The 20,394-nt window shown below is 44.5% G+C and overlaps 1 protein-coding gene across 5 annotated transcripts in view; it reads right to left on the reverse strand.

Moving 5' to 3' along the window:
• GGACT (gamma-glutamylamine cyclotransferase) overlaps positions 1 to 20,394 on the reverse strand; it is a 46,947-nt gene that overhangs the window by 14,969 nt on the left and 11,584 nt on the right. The window contains exon 1 of one of the 5 annotated variants that reach the window (XM_034665436.1): positions 12,985 to 13,823. The exons of 3 other annotated variants lie outside the window; for them this stretch is intronic. The gene's annotated coding sequence lies outside the window, so the exon portion shown is untranslated. Of the gene's footprint in view, positions 1 to 12,984; positions 13,824 to 20,394 lie in introns of those variants that run through there. One more of the 5 variants, XM_034665432.1, reaches the window with a different exon arrangement.

Raw genomic sequence — 20,394 nt, forward strand, 5'->3', positions numbered from 1 at the left:
TCGCTCACGCGGCCTGGCTTCAGCCCTCCCACTCAAGGAGAAAGAGCCAGGATCTGTGCTGTGTCCCCCCGTGACGTCCGTCTGCAGGGTACGGAGAGAGGGCCAAGGGGTCTGGTTCGAGGCAGGGAACTCCCACCTACCGTGTATGCCCCCAGAGGTCTTTGTTTTTCCCCAGTGACAACTCGGGCCAAAAGCAGTGGAGGGAAAGGGAATGACTATGCTTCCGTGTACCAACTAAAGAGTTTTGTTTTTCAGAAACATTTTAAGGCTATCTTAACAAAGTGGTTTTTATTCAGCTGTTCTGCTTTCTTAGGTGAGAAATGGGGAGCTTGGAAATACAACTTAAATTTACATCTGAATTAGGGGCGCCCCGGTGGCTCAGTCAGTTAAATGTCCGCCTTCAGCTCAGGTCATGATCCCAGGGTCCTAGGATTGGGCCTGCTTCTCCCTCTCTATCTGCCTGCTGCTCCCCCTGTGCTTGTGCTCTCGCTCTTTCTGTGTCAAATAAATGAAATCCTAAAAAAAAAATTTTAAGTCTGAAGCAACACAAAAGCCCTATTACAAAATGTCATAGAAAGCCATTCCTTTTTAGGTGGCTTGCTAACAAACTATTCTAGAAAAAAGAGAATAAACACCTGTTTAAACAACTCTTAGATAACCACTTTAAAAGTCAGGCCTGTCCAAAAGTGAATGAAATTATTACACGAGGGGAGGGTTCCTGGCAAGGCCTGAGCCCACACCCCCTGTATTTAACGTAGTATTTCACAGCTCTGGAGGGACAGGCCTCCCAGAAGCACTGGACAGAGAGCCGAGAGATCAGAGGTCAAAGCTGAGCCCCGCCGACTGTCAGACCGGACCTGCCTGACCCAGCCAAATGGGGCAAGGCCGCAGCGGTTGGTAGCGAGAGGCGCGGACATCCAGGGACCCAGGATGACGGGAGAGCCAATCACAGGCCTCGCCCAAGGACGTGGGGCAGCATGATAGCGGAAAGACTCCGGCAGATGACCACCAAGTGCAGCCACAAAGCTCCAGAACACCACCTGCGCTACAGAAGGAACCCTGAGCACTACTCAGAAACCAGCAGCACACGAGGCTCCCCTCCGTACTGGTTGGTCTGGTCTAACCAGGACTGTGCTCCCACCCCGGGCTCCCCTGCCGGTTGGCACTGCCAGCCCACGGGGAATCAGCAATAATCCAAACTCCATTTCCAGTGGGCTCTGGAATTCAGGACTCTATTCTTTTGGTAACACATTTACCTTCAGAATGACCTTTTGCTAAGAATACTGTTAAAACCAGTTAAAATTCTTTGCAAAGATGTTGGTTACCTAGAGGTGGTCCTGTAGGCAAGGGGGAGGAAGGCAAACCAGAGGGGAGCTAACTCCTGTTAGTGCGCGAAAAGAATCACCCCATGTCCACACATGATGCATGTCTCTCCATTTTAAACAGTTTTAAAAAAGAAATAAGCTTTTTAAAAAATAAAAGCACAGAAAATTAAGCCTAACGGGGTTTTTGATTAATTATCTGTCCCCCAAGCATTCAAATCCTTCCAGTGCTTTTCTCATTACCCTCAGTTCAACTCAATTAAAACAGTTGAGACGGCAGCTGAAACTCTGAATTCCAAGAAAGAAGTGGGGAAGAAACGAAGGCTATGTTACTGAACATGCTCTTAAATACTTTACATAGAGTGGATCCATTCACTCCCACTCCTGTGAGTCCTAAACCTGCAGCTGCTCACTGCTGGCTGACAGCAGCCAGAGTTCTTTGGGTCCAAAACTAGAAAACCCACAAAAACATGTTGTGTTGGAGTGACTGGGGTTTCAAGGGAACCGGGTGCACCGAACTAACTGAATCCAACCCTTTCATATACGAAACCCCCACCAGAAAAAAAAATATTTTCTTAATCCCACTTTAAAAGCCACATTACCACTAGGACCAGCAGACAGAAGCCAGCAGCTTCGAGGCCGAACACACCGTTCTTCCTCAGGATTCGTGACACTTTGGCCTCTCTAGTGTTCAGGGGTGGATCCCAGGGCCCTAAATATTACTAAAAAGCACAATTTGGTCTCTACTTGGCTTTTAAAAAGCATTTAAAAGCTAACACAGAGTCTGTTCCGGGAAGAGCAAAATCCAGTTAGAATCTAAAAATTCCTTATTGTTGGGGCGCCTGGGTGGCACAGCGGTTAAGCGTCTGCCTTCGGCTCAGGGCGTGATCCCGGCGTTATGGGATCGAGCCCCACATCAGGCTCTTCCTCTATGAGCCTGCTTCTTCCTCTCCCACTCCCCCTGCTTGTGTTCCCTCTCTCACTGGCTGTCTCTATCTCTGTCAAATAAATAAATAAAATCTTTAATAAAAATTCCTTATTGCTGCTTTGTGGTTATCAGAGAATAGATAGAGCTATATTCAGTTCAAACGCTTTTTCAAACATTTCAAAGATAACAGAACAATAGCTTTGTTTTTCCATTACTGGACTTTTTTTTAGGTTTATAAATGTTCTTTCTTTTCTTTTTTTTTTTTTTAAAGATTTTATTTATTTATTTGACAGAGATAGAGACAGCCAGTGAGAGAGGGAACACAAGCAGGGGGAGTGGGAGAGGAAGAAGCAGGCTCATAGAGGAAGAGCCTGATGTGGGGCTCGATCCCATAACGCCGGGATCACGCCCTGAGCCGAAGGCAGACGCTTAACCGCTGTGCCACCCAGGCGCCCCAACAATANCGCCCAACCGCTGTGCCACCCAGGCGCCCCTATAAATGTTCTTTCATTCATGATAGGCAGAAGGACTCAGGGAAGCTACCACTGTGTTTACTCAAACATTTTCCTAATCAAATAGCCCAGAATTTTAGTTTTCTGTCTGTAGGAACTTGGTCATTTTCCTCGCCCATAATGACTTTCTTATATATATATTTTAAAAAATATTAAAAAAATATATTTAAGAAATACTTTGTATATATAAACATATATAAAATATTAAATATATAAAAAATAATATATAAAAATGTATATTTAAGAAATACGTTGTATATACAAACAACAAAGACAAGAAAATAAGCTCTCTCCTGTCCACCCTCCCCTATCCTGGGACAGCCTGGGGTCAGCAGCAGGAAGAACTGTCTCCCTCCCCCGGGGGGCTGAATAGCAGATGTCATCTGGTATCTCAGGAGTCTCCCCAAAAAGAGGAAACAAGCAATCCCCCCACTCCTCAAGGCCATGCTTCACAAACCACAAGCAAAGAGTTACCGAGAGTCCTGGTTGAAGTAGCCCGTGGCTCTCTACCAGTCTCTCGAATGGGCCCCACAGCCAGGACCCCTGGGCCCTGCTGTCCAGCGTGACGGTGGTGCGGAGGCAGCGGGGGATGGGGGACCCCACTGGGCCACAGTGGCCCAAAGGAGCTGATCCTTCAAAATTGATGCCAGCTTGGCACTGTATTATTACTCTAACAATGACTTCAGCTATTTTTGAGTTAAGGAATTTCTCTCTCCCTCCCACTGTTCCCACATTGGAATAAAGATAGTTCTTCAGAGAGCTGGTCCCTGTCTCACGGAGGGAGCAAGGCTGACGCAGCCCAGGACTACAGTTCCTCCCCAGGCACTAAGCCACTGGGAGACATGCTCAGAGGTGATGATAAGACACACTAGGGGGCCGGTGAGACATCCTGGGGAAGCGGCATCCCGTGTCCTGGAGGAGAGTGGCTGTCTGAACAGCAGAGTCTTCGAGGAGAAACAGGAAAGAGGTGGGCACAAGTCAGGGGATGGCTAGAGGACTAACGGGTGGTTTGAGCGGGGGGATGGCCTGGGCATGCCTGTAGGCGTAAGCGTAAGGCCGGGACCCCAGGGAAGAGGCAAAGGACGGAGCCGGGCCAGGTTACTAAAGGCCCAGCTTTCAGCCCTACGTGCTGGGGTAACGAAAGGTATTAAGCCTAGGAGGTGACGCGGTAAGATTTCTGTTTTAAAAAATTATCTAGCGCGACCCCAGGGGCAGACTGCTTGAGGGTACCTTCGGAAGCCGGGCCCGTGCCCACCCAGTGGCCCCGCTGCAGGCAGATGTTCCGCACAACGTCGGCGCCAGCACGCGGAGGGCATGTTCGGCTCAGCACTGTGACAGCCCCACGCAGATCCTACCCAATGTCCATCAGCAGGAAAACGGGCTAACAAAGTGTGGTGCACTGTGGAGAACCACAACGAGTGGACAATGACATCACGGGCAGCGCTGAGTGACAGAAGTCGGGGAGCAACAGCACGTACTGTACGACTGTGTTTACAGGAACACGTCCCTGCTGCTGGATGTCAGCTCAGTGGTTACCACCGAGGAAAGACATGGGGACACCTCCTCTAGATGCTGTTGACATGGTGTGTTCCTATCAGGAAACCCATCACACTGCATGATCTCCACACTTTTTGGATGTGCTACACTTCCTGAAAATGTGCATTAGAGGGGCGCCTGGGTGGCTCAGTCAGTTAAGCCTCTTGATTTCAGCTCAGGTCATGATCTCAGGGTTGTGAGATTGAGCCCTGTGTCAGGCTCCCTGCTCAGGGAAGAGTCAGCTGGAGATTCTCTTTTTCTCCCTCTGCCCCTCCCCTCACTTGCCGTCTCTCTATTAAAAAAAAAACAAAAAAAAAAACAAAAAACAAAAAAAAACTTTTAAAAAAATGTGCATTATATTTTTTAAAAAGATTTTATTTATCTGAGAGAGACAGCATGAGTGGGGGAAGGGGCAGAGGGAGAGGGAGGAGGACAAGCAGACTCCCCAGTGAACGGGAAGCCAATGCAGGGCTTGATCCCAGAACCCTGAGATCAAGATCTGAGCCAAAGTCAGATGCTTAACCAATGGAGCCACCCAGGCACCTCTGTGCATTACATTTTTAAGACACATAGTAACAGAGTAGAAGACAGATTTCCAGGAAATAGGAAAAGAACAAATTACGCCTCAAGTTTGCAGAAGGAGGGAATAACAAAGATCAGGGCAGAAATAAATAGGGGTAAAAAAAATAGCAAACATCAATGAAACTAAGAGCTGGGTTTTTTTAAGAGGTAAAATTGACAAAACGTTAGACTAAAAAAAACAGATTCAAGTAAATAAAATCAGAAATACAAGAGGAGACATTACAATTGATACCATGAAAATACACAGGATCACAGAAGACTGCTATGAATAATTATATGCCAACAAACTGGATAACCTACAAGAAACTGAAAGATTCCTAGAAATATACAACTTATCAAGAGAGAACAATGAAGAAACAGAATATATGAACAAACCAATAACAAATAAGGTGATTGAATCAGTAATCAAAAACCTCCCAACAGGGGCGCCTGGGTGGCACAGCGGTTAAGCGTCTGCCTTCGGCTCAGGGCGTGATCCCGGCGTTATGGGATCGAGCCCCACATCGGGCTCTTCTGCTGGGAGCCTGCTTCTTCCTCTCCCACTCCCCCTGCTCGTGTTCCCTCTCTCACTGGCTGTCTCTGTCTCTGTCAAATAAATAAATAAAATCTTTAAAAAAAAAAAAAAACAAAAAAACCTCCCAACAAAGAAAAGTCCAGGACCATATGGTTTTACTGAATTCTACCAAACATTTAAAAATGAATTAATGCCAATCCTTCTCAAACTCAGCCAAAAAACTGAAGAGCTAGGAACACTCCCAAACTCATTTTACAAGCCCAGCATTACCCTGTACCAAAGCTCAAAAACACCACCACAAGAAGACGACAGACTCATGTTCCTGATGAATACAGATGCTAAAGTTCTTAACAAAATATTAGCGAACAGAATACAACAGCACATTAAAAGGATCATATACCATGATCAAGTGGGATTAATCCCTGGGATGCAAGGATGGTTCAACACACACAAATCAACAGATATACACATTAATCAAATGAAAGATAAAACCGTATGATCATCTCAGCAGCGGCAGAAAAAGCATTTGACAAAATATCCTTTCATGATAAAACTCTCAACAAACTGGGTACAGAGGAGCATACTTCAACATAATAAAGGTCATATATGACAAACCCACAGCTGACATCATACTCAACAGTGAAAAACTGACAACTTTTCCTCTAAGATCAGGAACAAGACAAGGATGCCCACTCTCACTAGTCTTATTCAACATACTCTAGAAGTCCTGGCCAGAGCAGTCAGGAAAACAAAATAAAAGGCAACCATATTGGAAAGAAAGAAGTAAAACTGTCTTTTTTTTTTTTTTTTTTTTTTTTTTAAAAGATTTTTTTTATTTATGTGACAGAGAGACAGCCAGCGAGAGAGGGAACACAGCAGGGGAGTGGGAGAGGAAGAAGCAGGCTCCCAGGCGGAGGAGCCCGATGTGGGACTTGATCCCGGAACTCCGGGATCACGCCCTGAGCCGAAGGCAGACGCTTAACGACTGCGCTACCCAGGCGCCCCAGTAAAACTGTCTTTATTTGCAAATTATATAATCTTATATGTAGAAAATCCTAAAGAATCTTCCAACAAACTGTTAAAACTAATCAAGAAGTTTAGTTAAGCCGCAGGATACAAAATCAACAAACAGAAATTGATTATATTCTATACAATAATGACAAAATATCTGAAAAAGAAATTAAGAAAACAATCCCAGTCACAAAAGCACCAAAAACAATAAAATACCTAGGAATAAATTTAACCAAGGAGGTAAAAGATCAGTACACTGAAACCCATAATACCTTGAGGACAAAAATAGAAGACATGAATAAATGGGAAGATATTCCATGTTCATGGATCAGAAGAATTAATATTGTTAAAATGTCCATATTACCCAAAGCTATGTATAGATTCAGTACAATCCCTATCAAAATCCCAATGGTATTTTTCACAGAAATAGAAAAGACAATTGTAAAACTTGCATGGAACCACAAAAGTCCCGAAATAGACAAAGCAGTCCTGAGAAAGAAGAACAAAGCTGGAGGCATCATGCTTCCTGATTTAAAACTATACTAGAAAGCTATAGTAATTAAAACAGTATGGTAGTGGCATAAAAACAGACACATGGACAATGGAACAGAAATGAGAGCGCAGAAATAAACCCCAGCATATACGGTCAACTAATATTGGACATGGAGCCAAGAATACACAATGTAGGACAGTCTCTTTAATGAATGGTGTCAGGAAAACTGAACAGCCACCTGCAAAAAAATAAAGTTGAATACTCATTTTACACCACACACAAAAATCAACTTGAAATGGATTAGAGATTTAAAATAAGACCTGCAACTTAAATTCCTACAAGAAAACATAGGGGGAAAGCTCCTTGACATTGGTCTTGGCAGCAAGTTTTTAGATGTGACACCAGAAGCACAAGCAACAAAAGCAAAAATTGGTGAGACTACACTAAAGAGCTTCTGTACAGCAAAAGAAACAATTAACAGAATGAACCTATTGAATGGAACAAAATATTTGCGAACCATATATCTGATACAGGGTTAATATTCAAAATATATTTGAAAAAAAACTCACATAACTCAATAATGGAAAAAAACAAAAACGAACAATCTAATTAAAACATGGGCAGAGGAACTGAATAGACATTTTCCCAAATACACACAAATGGCCAAGAGGTACACGAAAAGGTGCTCAACGCTGGGGAAATGCAAATCAAAACCACAATGTGATATCATCTCCCAAGGGTTAGAATTATTATCACCGAAAAGATGAGATAACAAAGGTTGGCAAGGACAGAGAGAAAAGGCAACCCTTGTACACCTTTGGTGGGAATGTAAATTGGTACAGCCACCATGGAAAACAGTATGGCTAGATCATATGTTTGGTCACAGAAAAATTAAAAACAAAACTACCATATCATCCAGTAATCCCACTTACAGGTATATATCCAAAGAGATATCTGCACTCCCATGTTCATTGCACCATTTACAACAGCCGAGATATGGAAACAATCTAAATGTCTGTCAACGGATGCACATGTAAAGAAGGTGTGTGTGTGTGTGAGAGAGAGAGAGAGAGTGAGAGAGAGAGAGAGAGAGAGAGAGAGAGAGAGAGAGGGAATACTATTCAGCCATGAAAAAGAAGGAAATCCTGCTCCATGCAACAACATGGATGGATCTTGAGGGCATTATGCTAAATGAAAGAAGTCAGAGACACACAAATACCCTATGTTATTACTTATATGTGGACTGTAAGAAAGCCAAACTTGCAGAAACAGAGAGTAGCATGGTAATTACCAGGAGCTGGGGCTGGGGGAAATGGGGAGATTTTGGTCAAAGGGTGCAAACTTCCAGTTAGAAGATGAGCACATTCTGGGAATCTAATCGCAGCATTGTGAATCCTGTGTACAATACTGTATATACTGGACAGCTAATAGATCTTAAATGTCGCCACAGAAAAGAAATGAAGGAGCGCCTGGCTGACTCAGTTAATAGAGCATGCAACTCTTGATCTTGGGGTTCTGAGTTCAAGCCTCATGATCAGTGTAGCGATTACTTAAATAAAACTTAAAAAAAATTTTGAATATGTGACATGACAGAGGTATTAGCTGACACCATGGCGGTAATCCTATTGCAACATATAAATGTATCAGATCAACACACTGGATGCCTCAAATTTATACAACAATTATATCTCAACAATGCTGTCAAAAAATCAATGGTATATTCTTTTTGGAGTAATGGAATGTGGAATTAGACAGTAGTGATGGTTACACAACCTGGTGACTATACTAGAAACCAGTGAATCATGCATTTTGATGTGGTGAATTTTATGGTATGTGAATTACATCTCAATAAAAATCACTGGTTAAAAAAAATCAGTGGAACAGAATAGAGATCCTAGAAGTAGACCCACACTTTGATAAAGGTACCAAGGTCACTCAAGAATGGACAGTCTTTAAAATAAATAGTGTTGGATAACAGGATATCTGTATGCCAAAAAAAAAAAAAAAAAAAAAAAAAAAAAAAAAAAAAAAAAACCTTTTTTCCCCCCANCTCACCCCATATACTTAAATTAACTCAAAATGTATACAACTGTAAGGGCTAAAATTCTAGAAAAAAAGCTTTTTGGATAAGTCAGACTTCATCAAAATCAAAAACTTCTGCTCTCAAAAGGCTCTGATGATTAAATGGAAAGGCAAACTCAGGCTGGGGAAAATATCTCCAAAACACACACAGGTAGGCCTTGGAGATATGGTAGATTTGATTCCGGAGCACTGCATAGAGCAAATACCACAGTGAAGCAAGTCAAATGAAGTTTTTGGTTTCAAAGTGCATATAAAAGTTATATTTATACTATACTGTAGTCTATTAAGTGTGCAATAGCATTATGAATAAAAAACTGTACATACCTTAATTTAAGAATACTTCATTACTAAAAAAATGCTAACCATCTAAGCTTTCAGTGAGCTGTAATCACTGATCATAGATAACAAATACAGTTCACCCTGGAACAACATGGGTTTGAACTGCATGGGTCCACTTATATGTAAATTCTTTTTCATAAATACAGTCCTGTAAACGCTTTTTCTCTTCCTTACGATTTTCTTAATAACATTTTCTTTTCTCTAGCTTACTTTGTTGCAAGAATACAGCATGTAATACACATACAAAATACGTGTTAATCACCTGTTTATGCTATCAGTAAGCCTTCTGGTCAACAGTAAGCTATTAGTACTTAAATTTGGGGGGAGTCAAAATTACATGCAGATTTTGGGCTGTGCAGGGCTGTGCAGGGGGTTGGCATCCCCAGCCCCTGTATTCAAGGTTCAGCTGTTTCATATTAATGGAAAAACTTGAAATATTGCAAGAGTTACCAGAATGTGACACAGAGACATGAAGGGAGCAAATGCTACTGGAAAAATGGTGCCGAGAGACTTGCTTGGAGCAGGGTGCCACAAACCTTTGATTTGTAAAAAAAAAAATTTTAAAAAGCAGTATCTGCAAGTGCAATAAAGTCATGTGCAATTAAACTGTATGCCTGTATATATCTGATAAATTATTTACATCCAGAATATACAGCATGGGCGGGGGGAGGAGCAGAGGGAGTGGAACAGAGGGAGAAGGAGAAGCCAACTTCCCGCTGAGCAGGGAGCCGGACAGGGCCCAGGACTCCAGGACCATGACCTGAGCCAGAGGCAGAGGCTTAACTGGCTGAGCCACCCAGGTGCCCCTACAAAGAACTCTTAAAATTCAAGAAGAAGAAAAACAATCCAATTAAAAATGCACAAGATTTAAGCACTTTACTAATGATACATGAATCTCATGAGCACGTGAAGGTGCTGTCATTAGTCCTTAGGGAAAGGCGAATAACAACTATGCTGAGATACCAGCAGAGTGGGTAAAACTGAAAAGACATTATACTAATATGAAGTGTCAGCAACGACGTAGGGCAACTGAAACCCTTATACATTGCTTTCAGAAAAGAGTGCGGCAACTTTGGAAAACAGTCTTTAAAAGTTAAACATATATTTACCATACAACCCAGCAATCTCACTCTTGGGAGGATGCCCAAGATAAGTAATTTCACATGCCTACGTAAAGACCTGTACGTGAATGTCTAGAGCAGTTCTGTTCATAGTAGGCAACAGCTGGAAACAACCCAAATGTCCATGAACTTGAGAATGCATAAGAGCCTGAGGAATATAGTATAATAATACGGATGAATCTCAACGCATATGCTGCGTGAAGGAGGCTAGATAGAAGACTACATGCTGTCTGATGGAATGTCTACCGACACTGTGGAAAAAACAAATCATAGGGACAGAAAACGGGTGGCTGCTCGGGCTGGCAGCAGGATCGAGAAACTGACTACAAGGGGCATGAGGATACACATTTGTAAAAATTCACTGAACTTTAAAAAAAATTATTGAATTTCAAATATTGAATAGGTGAATTTCATCTTCTATAAATCAATAAAGCCAATTTATTTTTTAAAGACTTGCCAAACAGTAATATTCGTACAAAGTCCTTTTATCCACCATGATTATACTTGCTTTTTTAAGATTTTTTTTTTATTTTTAAGCCCCAATGTGGGGCTCAAACTCACAACCCTGAGATCAAAAGTCGCATGCTCTACTGATCGAGCCAGCCAGGCGCCCCTGTACTTGCCTTTCTTCGTCTTCTCTCTCTCTTTTTTTTTTTTAAAGATTTATTTATTTATTTGAGAGGGAGAGAGAGGGTACACGGGGGTAGGGCAGAAGAAGAGGGAGGGAGGGTCTTAAGTAGACTCCACACTGAGTGCAGAGCCTGACATGGGGCTCGATCTCACGACCTAAGCTGAGACCAAGAGTCCGACGCTAAACTGGACTAAGCCACCCTGGTGCCCCTGTACTTGATTTTCTGTCATAGGTTAAGACTCCATAAATGTTAGGCCATATCTTTGCCAAACTGATTTATTAATTCCTCTCTGTTCTAACTTCAATAAAGGTGACTGAGAAGTCTCTTTCTATTCTTTTGTCTATGGCCATACCACCCTGACGAGCCTGATCTCATCTGATCTATTCTTTTTTCTTAGCTTTTACCCAGAAGCACTTAAGTCTACATCCAGAAACAAGAAAGAACTGCCCCTCGTTCAAATTCCAAAGCCCCCACCAGGATTACCCATTTCCTGGCTGGGTGAAAAACCCCTCCCTCAGCCAGGCCCTTGAGAAGATTTCATAAGGACACGCAGCACCTGGTTTGGTCTCAGACACACTAATACCTATTTGACAAATGCCGGTTTCTACTGTTTTCACTTAATGACACCCCCCCACACCCAGTTAAGGAGCCATATCTCTGCCATCATCAGTTGACCTCATTCGATGCCTCTGACTTGCCTGGGTTTTTTTTGTTATAGACATTTCTATTTCTTCACTTCCCACCCTCTCTCCTCCAGGGCTTACAACTATGGGGATTGTGGCTCTGCCATAATACTCAAAGTACTGGATGCACACAGAAGCACGCCGAAATTTCATTTTCCCATAAAATGAAAAGCCCTGTCCACCCCCGTGTGGTCCTCCAGTCACATACATTTGCCACAAATACTTTAGATATTCTATTCAACTAAGGTCAGGGGAGGCTGACATCTTGATTTCCATTCTCACACATACACTTTAGTTTTGCAAGAAAAGCAGTATTTCCTTGCATGCTCGCCACCCTCTCCAAACCTCGCGACGAATAACCACCGCCGGTGTGTCTACCACATGCAGAGCCAGGCGAGCTTCTAGGCACTTGAGCGTCTTAACTGATTCAATCCTTGCGGAAACTAATGAAGTAGGCTCCGTCGTTTCCATTCTGCCCATGAGGAAGTGGGGACAGAGGGTGCAGCTAACCAGTGCCCACCTGACTGAAGTCACACAGCTGGACGTAGCAGAGCTGGCCTGACTCCGGAGTTCAAGCCCTCGCCCACCTGCAAACAGCTACGATCCCCCTCAGAACTGTCCCTTCCAGGGGCCCCAGCCCCGCCTTCACCCTTAAGCCCTACGGAGCTTCCCGAGGCGAGCTCAGGGGCTCCAGATGGCGCTCAGGACACCCCTGCGTCCTGCACAGCTGTTTGCACTCCCACCCTGTCATTGCGGCCTGAACCCCTCCAGCTTGTCCTGCTGCAGCTCCCGGAACCTCCCCGGGTTCCCCCTAATCCTTATCTTTTATTATTACCTGGCCCACCACGTGTATACCTTCCTGCCCAAATCCAACCCACCCCTAAAATCTTAGTTCAGACCCTGCCTCTGTGCCAAAGGCTTCCCTGTAACTTACCGCACTGGTCACATTCTGCCCTACATTCCGGTTATTTTCTCTTATTAAATTCCTGAAGGACAGGTGACACATTTTAACTTGATCCCTGTAACGCAGCATGTGTGGAGAAAACGAATGAGTACATTTGCCTGGTTCTAGGAATTCTCAATTAGCCAATTCTTTTCTCTAATTTGATCAGAAAGAAAGAAATGACCACAAAACAGTGTCCAAGCAGATACTTAGGTTAAAACTGCCTTCTCTGACAAGAGTTACAAGGATCACTAGCTCACTGGAGACACACGTATTGTGTACTTACTGCAGACCACAAAGCGGTCACCCCGCTGCTTGTCCTGGGTCTGGACAGTGGCACAGAGCTCGGCTCACCCAGAGCTTGCTGACGCTGCGAGGACAGACGTGAGCTATGCCCTCAAGCTCAAAGTCTAGAAGGAAGGTGGGGCATGTGCTCGGAAAACTCTACAGTGGAAAGTAGCCGGAAAACTAAGTTGTAAACAAGATATACTGGCTGACTGTGCCTCCCTTGCCAAATTCATAGGTTAAAACCCTAATCCCCCAGCAGGTCAGAATGTGGCTGAATTTGGAGACAGGGTCTTTAAAGAGGACACTGAGTTACAATGAGGTCTTCAGGGTGAGCCTTAATCCCGTTTGACTAGCGTCCTTAGAAGAAGAGGAAAACTGGACACACAGACCCCAGGGACGCTGGAGCAGGAGCGGCCACGTGAGGGCGCTAGGACAGGGCAGCCGTCCGCAGGCCCAGGAGAGAGCCCTCAGGAGAAACCAACTCTGCCCTGGACTTCCCGCCTCCACACGCTCTGTGGCTTCAGCCCCCAGCCTGTGGAACTTCGTTACACAACTGCTGTGCTACAGCTCATACAATGACATGATCTCTGATACGACGTGGGTGACCCAGCACACATCCTAGGTGAAGGAAGCGACACGTAAGGTCACATGTTGCTTGATTCTGGTATGAAATACCAGGATAGGTAAATTCACATGCATGTGGTTGCCAGGGGCCGAGGGGAGTGAGGGTTGGGAAGTGACTGCCCAGCCTACACGGAGTTTTCTTTCAGGATGATGAAAATGTTCTGGAACTACATGGAAGTGGTCATACATCATTATCAAAGTGCTGAAAGTCACTGAATTCTTCACTTTAAAAACAGTGAATTTTATGTTATGTGAATTTCATCTCAATAAAAACTCTAAATTAAAAAAAAAACTTTAAAAAGATACGCGTACAATATACTCGTAGAATACAAGGTGTTGAGTGACCGGGCGGAAGTGTTCATACACAAAGGGAGAGATGAATTCGGCTCCTATGTGATTTCGCTGGGAACTGACCCTGAAGGGAGGGCAAAGGTCATTCTGGAGAGGCAACAGGAGGGTGGGAAGGGTGGCCTTCCCAGTGGGGAGATGGGCGGGACCTGGGGCGCCCAGATAGGAAGGTGGGGCTGGCAGAGAGGGGAGCCTGGGGTCTGCAGAGCAGACCCCTGAAACACAGGGGAAGTTTCAACATATCTGTTTCTGGGCTCCTTTTCCAGAGAGTTTAATCTATTAAGTCTGAAGTTGGGAAGAGAAACCTATATTTATAATAAAATACAACATTTTTTTTATTTATTTGACAGAGAGAGAGAGAGACAGCCAGTGAGAGAGGGAACACAAGCATGGGGAGTGGGAGAGGAAGAAGCAGGCTCCCAGTGGAGGAGCCTGATGTGGGGCTCGATCCCAGGATGCCAGGATCACACCCTGAGCCAAACACAGATGCTTCACGACTGCGCCACCCAGGTACCCCTAAAATACAACATTTTAAAAAACTCTCTTGTGGTTAATCTTTCAGGAAGCCATTTATTTCTCTGTGAGTCTTTCCCATTTAGGGACAGGGTTTTCCCCCCCAGCTTTACTGAAGTATAACTGACAAAACTGTGCGTGTTTAGGGGGTACATGTAAGTATCTGACACATGTACACATTGTGAAATGATCACTACCAAGCTCATTACCACACCCCTCTCCTCCCAGAGTTACCGTGCACGGCGGGGGAGGGGGGCATTCTCTTAGCAAATTCTAAGAATATGATACATTACAGTTCTAGTCACCTTGCTGCACATTAGTTCCCTAGAGCGTATTCCTCTCAGCTGGAATTTCGTACCCTGTGCCCACCAGCTCCCATTTCCCTCTCCCCCGTAGTCCCCGGCAATCACCCTTCTACTCTCTGCTTCTAAGAGTTCAACATTTAAATTCCACATATAAGTGATATTATACAGTGTTTATTTTCCCGTGTTTGGCTAATTTCACTTAGCATGACATCCTCCAGGTCCATCCATGTTGCTGCAAATGGCAGGATTTCTTTTTTATGGTTGAATAATATATACATAGATATAAGTATGACACACATAATAGGAATAGTATGTAAAATTCTATCATGTTATATATATAATTCCACATATAATGGAATATTACACACACACACTTTACTCATCTGTTGACAGACACTTAGGTTGTTCCGTATCTTTCCTATTGTGAGTAAGCTCCTTTAGTTTTATGCAGATGCTACTTTAGAATTTCTAATTTTGGGGTGAAAGAGCCTTCATCATGTTCTGTATACTTTAAAAACAGGGAAGGCATACTAATTCACTGCATGAAATTTTCTAGAAAATTTTTTTTTGCTTAACCTTCATTTATATGGAAAGTACAATTAACCAGAAAAGCAAAATTTCCAAATATTAAACATTTAACATGTGTGGAAACCTGTTCTTTAAAAATAAAATGCTTTAATTGTCCAAGTGACACAAAAAGGAAAAAAATACATAAAAATAAAGATAATATAAAAAAGATCCTAGGAAGCTAAAAGGTGGCCCCTTCCACATTTAGTACATATTAGGCCTTTAAAGTGCCCCATCATTTTCTGTAACTGTGAGAGCATTCCCTGAACAATATCACCGAATACAAATGTTCTAGAAGCACCATGTTTATAAACTCTTATGATTCAAGGTCAGCCTTTACTACAAATATTGGGCAACAAGAATAACCATGTTAAAAATGTGGAATAAATTACATTTTTTACTTTCAACACCTGGTGTCACCAGCATAACACAGTACAGGGCTCTCCAGGCTCTGAGCTGGGTGTGCCCCCGGGGTGGTGGCAGCCGGGCCTTCCTGGGGGAGGGAAGCCCAGAAGTTCCTGTCACACCTTCCAGAAGCATGATTTAACCACTCCCCCAGGCGGCTGAATTCCCAGATCACCCAGGGTGAAAGGACAATCTTTATGCCTGTTTTTAACTTTAACCGTAATGATGCAAGGGAAAGACTGGAGTGAAATAAACCTGAAATGCTTTTTCTCTCTCTACAATGTTCCACAAGTGATGGCCTGTGCACTTCTCCCTCCCCAGTCCTGCGGCCCTGTATGTCTACTCCCCAAATTCACATGTAAGCTTTTTAGATTGGCTTGCTGATGACATGCCTGAAATCAAAAATCCAAAATCTCTGTGAAAACATCATTCTTAAGTAACTTATGTTCAGGTCAAACTTCAAACAAAGCAGGATGTCAGGAAGGAGAAGCCATCCTTCTAAAGGTCCTGACTAAAGATCACAGCGTTGACCTCCAAGAGGGATTGGCTAGCGTGGTAAAGCCCGGGGCAGCTGGGCCCGCCAGGGAACCGAGCAACCGCAACCGAGCAACCGCAACCGTAACTACGAGCAGTTAGGGCGGAGTACCCTGGGTGAGATAAACGGAAGGAATTTCGCACAGCCTGAGCCTGTGTTTTAAAACGAGGTAACTGCCCAGTGGCTCTTTCTTTCCCGCAAACTCTCTCCAGAAGCAGGGTTCCAACCACCGAGGTCCGTGCGCCAGTCTGAACAGAGCGTCACCGGCAAGCAGTGGGGCCTCGGCCTCTGCACCACCGGTGCCCCAGGCCCTCCTTCCTCCCGCCCCCACCGCTCCCGGGTATTGATAATGCCGTCTCTTCCTTCTTCCCCACTGACTTTATTATCTTGGATGGCCATCTTCTAAATGGTCTTGCTGCCGCTAGGCTTGCCCTCACCCAGTGTGCAGAACGGTGCCCTCCCCGTTCCCGGCCTGGGCTCTGGGAGGCCCCCCGCTCAGACGGCCCCATCGATCCTGTCCCCCGTGATCAAGTCCTTGCGTGACCGCTGCCCCCTGTGCACAGGCTCAGTTTAGTGACCTGCTTCAAGTGAACACAATACAGAGGAAGCCATGGGCTGGGACTTCTGAGGTGAGGTTATGAAAACTGTGGCGTCCATCTGGGGGGCTCTCCGGTGCATTCTCTCCCTCATACCCCTCGCTGTCAGGGAGGCCAGCGGCCATGCTGTGAGACAGCCACGTGGAGAGGAACTGAGGTCTCTGCCAAGAGTCGGCAAGGACCCAAGGCCTCTGGCTATCACGTGAGTGAGCTTCTCCCCCTGTCAGCCCAAGGGGGCCACAGCCCCGGCCAACACCCTTACTGCGGCCTTCCTTCAGGACCCTGAGCCAGAGCCACGCAGCCAAGCAGCCCCCAGATTCTCCCCAGCAGAAAGCAGTCACTGACATGGGGGGTAGTTTGTTATAGACAACACGTTCAAAAGGGTCAGGTCTAAGTTGCTGTATGTGGCTCACACAGGCCAATCACGTTCCAGCCCCATTTTTCTCTTCAGCCACATGCAGGCCACACCTTACGCGGCTCTGTGGCACGTGGCATCTGTCCCCCTCCTCGCTCATAAGGCTGCCAGGTGCCACTGGCCCTAAGTAACTTCTTCTTTCCTCAACACGTTCCTGGCAAAATTCTCCTCATCCTTCACGGTTTCCAGGTCACTTCAAGCATCATGTCCCTGTGTAACTGACTCGGCCACTGAGTCCTCGGAATGCACCTCCTTGCTTTCTGGCACAAGATGTTCCACACTCATCTTAGACTCTCTCTGTCCCAGGCCTGGAATCAGCCCTTCCTCCCAGGAGTTCTGGCTCCCACCTGTGGCGGAAGATGGTATTTAGAAGCCAAGATCTGCGTGTGAGATGTGCTTGTCCGTCCTGCAGTGTTATCTGCCCAAGCAGGCTCCCTCGGTGGGATCTATACACACATACATGTAAGCACACACACATATTGACATTAATGTGTACTGAAAACCACGAGTTTACACCCACACACCTGACCCGACCCACACCACAGGGTTCATCCTAGTTCTCGAAGTTTCTGTATTGGCAACTCCCTGCAACAGCAGCAAACCTGACTCACATTTTCTTTAGTACAGTTAATTATGTGATCTTTCCATATATAACTAATTTCCAATTTCAGTGACAACCATCTCCCCTGCAGGTAAACCCTCCTCTTACCACTCAGGCTCGGACACTCCACATCAAGAAGAACCACTGAAAGGACAGCCCACTCACCCCACTCAGCCCCACTCACTCCCCACGCAAGGTTCAAGGGGTGGAGAAGGTGACTTCATCTCTCTCTGGGAGGAGCTGCAAAGCTTCACTGCACAGGCGCACTCGCAAGAGCACAGAAAGACTTGGTGGCATCTGTGTAAGCCGGGCCACCAGGCTCCTCTGTGTCGCTGCCAGCATGAGGCTTCCATTCTTGAGGACCTCTTACAAGAAAAGATGGTTGACAGTACATTGGCCATCATGTCTTCATGCACAGGAGCAGGAACCATGAAGGGCAGGGTGGGGAACAAGACCGACTTCCAGGTGACTCAGGTTCCTTCCTTTGCAAAACTTTCCAGAAGTCCCCAGATTTCTGCTTCCTATCCTTTACCATCACTCAAGGCACACTGTCACTCTGAATAAAACTGCGGATCAGTAACTAAGGAAGGAGAGACTGGATATTTGGTAGTGACCACAAGTTCTGCCACTCCCACCTCTTTACTTACAGGTCAATGCCCTGCTTTCAGGAATTACTGAAGACCTTGAATGAATCTCAGAAGCATTCTTGACTCTCATCTCTTGCTAGATTTTTAAATTCCCACAGGAAGTCATCCTAAGGGCACAGGAACTCTTTGAGAGGCTTAAATGGCTGCTCAGATGCTGTATCATGACATCTCTATTTATCTAAACATCCCATATGTGAGACAATGTTGCAATGGGCCTTTCCAAGAGCTTGCTGATGCTCCAAGAAAACCACCACCTCTGAGGACACGTTATAGCCCTTTACCTGTGTAAGAACACTAGGCAAGGAGCAGATCAAAACTCCAACCCCAACCAGCACAGAGTTCAAGAGAGATGGGGGCAGAGGGCAGTGAAAACAGTCCTAGCTCTCTGCCAAGCCAAAGGAAAGGGAGAAAGAAAAAGGGGAAAATAATATGGTGGACGATAACCTCAGATATTGGGGGGGGGTACTGGCACATGAGAACCACTCTTTTGGAAGTCCTAGAGAGACTCATCTTGTAAAATCACCAGGAGGTAAGCCTTGATACATTTCAGATGAATTCATCTGATTTTTTCAGATGCTGTTTCTCTGAAAGGAAGACCCAAGGACTACAGAAGTTTTTCTATTTATAAATTATTATAGCAGTGTAATTTCTTGATATTGTTCCAACATCCTCCAGATCATGGATGTATAATGTTATTTCTGGAAGCAGGAGAAAGCATGGGATATGAGGAACACATATACTTCTGCAATAGATACGTTTCACTTCACCGTCAGGTAAAAACCTGCTACCCTTTAGCTATGTGACCTGTTCAAGGTGTTTCATCTCTGTGAACCTCAGTTACATCACCTAAAAATGGGAAGAATAATGCCCACCTCAAGGATTAATATATGAGGATTATATGAAATAACATATATAAAAATTCTGGCACACAGTGATTTTAATAAGTATTAGTCCCCTTCCAAGAGAAGGGCAAATCACAGAATTACTCTAAGGACTAAACCACAGAATGAGTCACAGACATAAAAATGCCTGGCATTTGGCTTGTATGTCCAATAACTGTTCCTTCCTTTTTGCCTTACTCATCCACACAAAAAGCCATATTTTCTAGCATGGTTGGGAATGGTGATCTTTATAATGAAGTTTAACCTTTTATGCCCAGAGAATAGTTGTACAGGCCCTCTCTGCGTTAGCACACGCTGTAGACTGACAATGACGCTGCACACCCGTGTTCATAGCAGCGTCACTCACGACAGCAAGGAAGCGTCCATCGATAGATGAATGGATAATAACATGTGGTATCTACACACAATATTCAGCCTTAAAAAGGAAAGAAACGCTGTCACATGCTACAAAATGGATAAGCCTCAGGGACATGACACTAAATGAAATAAGCCAGTCACAAAGAGAAAAATTCTGTCTGATTCCACTTACACGAGGTACAAGAGTCAAATTCACAGAGACAGAAAGTAGGGTATGGTTGCTAGGAGCTGGGGGAGGAGAGGGCAGTGGTCTCTCAGGCACACAGTTTCCGTTTCACACGATGAAAGAGTTTTCGAGGTGTGTTGTACAACGCTGTGAATACACTTAACTCTACTGAACTGTATGCATAAAAATGGTTAAGATGGTGAATTGTTATTTTTGTACCACACTAAAAAATGAAATTATTTTTTAAGTGCTATGACTTGTAAGCTTTCATCATAATGCAAGATCATCATACTGATTAATTATAGACTGTGCAACAGAATAATCTCTGCAGTTTGCTGTCCAGAGATGAATCCACGTCAAGCCTCAGGAGTTATTCTAGAGTCCGCTTTCTTAAATAAATAGCTGGGATTTGTTAGGATTTACGTGC

The sequence above is a fragment of the Ailuropoda melanoleuca genome, chromosome 7 (genome assembly GCF_002007445.2).
Source record: "Ailuropoda melanoleuca isolate Jingjing chromosome 7, ASM200744v2, whole genome shotgun sequence".
Lineage (NCBI taxonomy): Eukaryota > Metazoa > Chordata > Mammalia > Carnivora > Ursidae > Ailuropoda > Ailuropoda melanoleuca.